The following is a 5,586-nucleotide window of genomic DNA, read 5'->3' as shown; positions in this document are numbered from 1 at the left end:
CCCCGGATGTTTGACGGTCTATTGACCCTGTGCCACCACTGTGATTGCTTTCTTCGCTGCCACCAACCTGTTTCTCCTCACGGGTACATACGGAGTCCAGACAGTTGTTAACATTAACAAATAATCAAGTTTATTTTTATAGGCATGAACAAGCTTATGGTTTCAGTTAATTTTTCTTGGCAGTTCCTTAAGTTCCTTAACTGTCCTATGCATTCCTAACAACTTTAAACTGATTATTCCAACTATCTATCTGACTCCACCTAACAATTCCTCTCACTCTTTCACCACACAACTTGACCAACCCACAGACTTAACCTCCCTCTTCCTTCTTCAACTCCCAACTCTCAACTGACTTTCACACAGCTCCACTCTCACTCCAACTCCTCCTATCAGTTTCTCTCTGGCCAATCACATCACATCACACTCATTTAACCCTTTCCTTATGACCCACCTAGGAGGCAAACGCCACAAGGGCAAAGTCCCTTGCCCTTCTAGCTGTGCTGTTTTTCTACCATGAATGCCTCCTTCTTTCTCTTATAATGGCAATGGTGTCCACCTGCGAGATGCCAGAACTGGAAAAAGCCCTGCTTTCTGGCAATCCCAGTGCCACATCCCACCTGCTACAGTTCCCAGAGAGGTGCCCAGATGCTGCTTCAACTTCCTGGGGTCATTTTCAGTTGATGCAGCCTAATGACATAAACAAGGTCCTCGTGGAGATGCAGATAGCAACGTGTCTGCTCAAACCTTGCTGCTCACGGCTTACTAAAGCTTGCTAAGGGGGCATGGCTGAGCAGGTAGTATTACATGGTTCTGCTCTTAACTGCCTGGTTGCTACCAGAATGTAGTATTAGGAGATGGTTGCATTGTTCTGTGGCTTTTAAGCTGTGAGGTCCAGTAAGAATCCATTCTGTATCCTATGACAGTCAACATCAATATGAGACTGCAGGGAGATACTATCCAGGATTTTGGTGCATGGTCTCATTAGTATGCAGAATACAGATAACTGTCTCTCCATTCCATCAGAATCAAGAGAAGTTGGGAAGGTGTTTGACTAATGGGCAGGATGGGTGCCAATAGTAGGGCTGCCACATGTCCTCTTTTTCCAGGACAAGTCCTCTTTTTCATGATGAGACTCTCCAGAGAGATCCATAGTTAAATGTGCCCTTTTTTTTTTTGCTCTTCAAAATATGGCAACCCTACAATAAAGAGAAGCTTTATCCTGATACGACAGAGGTGCTGAGGGTGGTGCTTTGTTGTCCAGGAAGTAGTCATGCAGCTTGTTCTGCCTTCCTCCTTTCCCTCTTAAATACCTTGCAAGCTTTGCCACAACAGCACAATTGTACAGCCTCTCTGCTCATTCTGATTTGCGCCTTTCCCTGGCATCTAGCATAAAACAATCTTACTGTATATAGCATATTAATCCTCTTTGTTGCACTGGGAGTTTTTTAATATGGCTTAATAAAAAGAAAGACAGGATCCAGATCTAATTGTGTGCATATTAATCTCCCTATTCTGTTTCTTATTGGAGACCCAAATCCCTTTGCTTTGTGATGAAGCTGCTATAAATAAAGTTTCCAATGTGGATCGTTCTACGTTTCCAGCATTTATTAGCTAAGTTTCCAGTTGCCTTTTGAATTCTTTCAGGGTCCGGTCCATATACCAGCTATCATTTTATAGCAGTTATCATTAGCATTTGACATAATGAAAACTTAAGGCCAGTTTCCCAAATGTACTCACATACAAGAGTGGCTAGGTAGTGGAGCAGGATAGCAAAGCTGATCTTCCAACAGGAGAGTCACTGATGCTTACCTGGTTGATATGGGTCTAGAGAGGTGGCAAGAAACAGGGCTGTGAGGGTACACTGATGCAATCCTGACCTCACAAACACACTCCCACACTGGACAGGTTGGTGGGAGTAACATCGCTTTTGGGAGGCCGGATATTTTGGTATATATATATATATAAAATCATGTTGTGATGACTGGTGCTTAGCAGCACTGAAATTTAAATGGATGTGGTGAATTTATTCCAATGGCTGAGTGAGGAATCACATTTTTCCCCCTGATTGTGAGTTAAAACCCCTAGGTGTGCTGTGCCATGGCTTAATCTGGGTTGTTACTAGCGTTATCAGAACCACTTTTTATCTTTTTAATTCTGTTTAGGACTTTAAGAGAGGAGGATGAAAAGAGTGAAAGGAAAGAGAGTGAGTAGGAGAAAATAAGAGATGGTAAAAAACAGAGGGGAAAACACAGGGAGGAAATGAGAAAAATGAACATACATATATGGTTAAACGCTAAACTTTGGAACGAGAGTCTAAAATTCACTGCATGCTCTGCTTTAAAAGAGAATGTTATGAAAATGGTCTATCGTTGGTATCTCACTCCCACCAAACTGGCAAAAATGTATAGGGCAAGTAGCAAAACTTGCTGTAAATGCAAGGAAAAGGACGGCGATTTTCACCACATGTGGTGGTCATGTAACAAAATAAAAGAGTTTTGGGAATCGATCTATAATGAGTTTAAAAAGATGTTAAATATACTTTTCAAAAAAAGCTGGAAGAATTTTTGCTAGGCTTGGTGGGAGAAAATATTAAGAAGACAGACTAAAGACTATATTTGTATGCAACAACAGCAGCTAGAGGTTTGATAGCCCAAAAGTGGAAGTCATAGGAGAATCCAACTGTAAGGGAATGGCAGATAAAGTTGGTCTCTGCCAGTGCCAGATGTTGCAGGGCACACAGTGGAGGCAGTGGTGGCAATGGGTCGTTCTAAAAGAATTATAATATGGATAATTAAAGGTTGCATTGAGCTTTATTCCATGAAAGAAGAAAGGGTTAATCTATCCCACTCACTTGAGTGGACTCAAAGCACAAACAGTCACATAGAAAAAACAAGTTCCTGCCAAGTAAATTCCCAGGAACAATGCGGATGTAATAACTTGCCATCTGTTAGCTAAAAAACCCAAAAAAAAACTGGATTCAAGTGGAATTGATTGAAGGGAAAGTGAAATTACTGAAGGCTGCATACAACATACTATTAGAATGGGAGACAAAAGATGAAGAGGTAAAATCAGTCATGATTAAATGGGCCAAATATATAGGTTGCAACATTATGATGGAAGATTTGGAAAAATTATGGAAAACTGATTTAAAACTTACAGACTGTTCCCTGTTAGGGAACAGGAGAGTTATATGTAGATGATGTACAGATGGTATGTGACACAGGGCAGCTAGGGAAAATGTACAAAACTAGTTCAAATATATGTTGGAAGTGTAAGGAAAAGGAAGGGACATTTTATCATATGTGGTGGGACTGTAATGTAAATAAAAATATTTGGGAAATGATATATAACAAATTGAAGAAAATCTTCCATCTAACATTTGTCAAAAAAAAACCTGAAGCATTTTTGTTAGGGATTGTAGGGAAAGACCTGCCAAAAAAAGCTGGAAAATATCTTCATGTATGTGACAACGACCGCAAAAGTCCTAATAGCACAAGGATGGAAGACTGAAGAAATGCCAACTAAAGAATCATGGCAAGAAAAACTGATGGACTATGCAGAACAGGCAAAATTGACACATAAGCCATGGAACAAGGATAACTGTGACTTTAAAGATGAATGGGGACTCTTTACAAAGTATTTGAAGAGGCAACAAAGTGAATTGGACTTCTTGGCAGGTTTCGAATAAACATTCACAAACTTTTTATTGACAATAATAAGTCAAACAATTTAAGGATCTGTACAAATTTGTAACATGCAGAGAACAGCCTTTACAGAGAAACCAAAGACTGGAACCGAGGGAAGTCGGGGGTGGGGTGGGGCTTTGTGGGGGGGGGAGGGGGGAGGGAGGAAAATTAAGGATGATATGTGTCAGGGAACTGCCATCAGCTCAGAGGCGAGAGGTGGAAGGGCAGCTGGGTTACAGGGAGCCCCCCAAGATCGTGAGAAGCAGCACTTCCTCCTTGGAGGAGGGAAGCCCCGCCTCTAGTGGGGAAGGGATGCAGGACTCAGAGGATGCAAGAGAGAGCCAAGACACTGTGCATGAGCAAAGCGGGGGGGAGGCAGGTCCCCCTTTAGCCACGCCCTCTCTGCGCAGTAGGTTTACGTGTAGAGAGGGGAGGCGTTGGATGGGTGTCAAGAGACTACAGCGGTGCCTCGCTAGACGAAATTAATCCGTTCCACGATTCTCTTCGTCTAGCGGTTTTTTTGTCTTGCGAAGCAAGCCCATTGACACCTTAGCGGATTAGTGCTAGAGCTGTCAAGCGGCTTCCAGCGATCAGCTGTTAAGCGGCTTATCAGTGGAACAGCTGATAAGCGGCTTAGCGGCTTAGGAAAAGGGCAAAAAAAGCAAAAAAAAACCTGCCGGGGGACGCAAGATTTTTTCGTCTTTTGAAGCAACCCCATAGGGAAATTCGTTTTGCGAAGCGCCTCCAAAACGGAAAAACCCTTTCGTCTAGCGGGTTTTTCGTCTTGCGAGTCGTTTGTCTTGCGGGGCACCACTGTACTCTGCTGGGGGAAGTTTAAGGACCGCCCACTCTCAGATTCTGCTAGTGACTGAGCAAGACATGGAATTGAGACATTGTGCACTGTAAATGTTTTTGCACCAATAATAAAGCCTTTGAAAAGACCAGTAGGGATCTTGCCTGTTCGCTCTCGAGCAACCACGCCAGCAGGCACAACAATATTTTTTTGGATAATATGTTTTGTTTAAATTTTCAATAAAAATACTTTTTTAAAAAAACAGCTGGTTGTGATATATTAAGAAGTGCCACATTCCGAATGCTTATCAAAATAGGAAATATTACATTGTTTCAAGATCCCAGTTTCATGGATTTTGCACTGTTGCTTTAGCTATTCACTTTCCTATTTCAAGGGGGGTCAGAATTTCACCCAAAATCTGACGTTATCCAATTCACTCAAAAATGGTGCCAAACAGTTGCAAATTCTCCCCTGCAAAGTTTGGAGGTAGAAACAGAAGGCTTTTTATTATAGGCCAAAAATATCAGCCCTCAACACCTTAACCTGTGCCGTCATAATTTTTCCGAAAAAATCCCTAACCCGCAGTGTCACAATTTCATGAAAAATTAGATGTCATTAAATTGTCTCAAAAATGGTGCCAAGCTGTTGCAAATTCTCCCCTGCATGGTTTGGCAGTGTAAACAGCATATTTTATCATAGACCAAAAAGCTAGCCCTCAACGCCTTAACCCATGGAAAAACATTTTTTCAAAAAAAAGGTCACAATTTCACCAAAAATCTGACGTTATCCAATTGTCTCAAAAATAGTACCAAACTGTTGCAAATTCTCCCCTGCAAGTTTTGGCAGTGCAAAAACTACATTTTATCATAGGCCAAAAAAATCAGCCCTCGGTACTTTAACCCGCGGAAAAACGTCAGAATTTTGGCGAAAACCGTAACCCCTCGGACTGGGCGCCGAGGGCTCATTTTTCAGCCTACCCGGAAACATGGCGTTTGCACCAAAAAACCTTGCAGGGGGCAATTTGCAGGTGTTTGGCACCATTTTTGAGTGAATTGCACAGCATCGGGATTTTGGTGAAATACGTGACCCACAGGCATTGTTTCACTG

The sequence above is a fragment of the Podarcis melisellensis genome (assembly GCF_964234715.1).
Source record: "Podarcis melisellensis genome assembly, chromosome: 6".
Classification (NCBI taxonomy): Eukaryota; Metazoa; Chordata; class Lepidosauria; order Squamata; family Lacertidae; genus Podarcis; species Podarcis melisellensis.
This window is presented reverse-complemented; position numbering follows the sequence as displayed.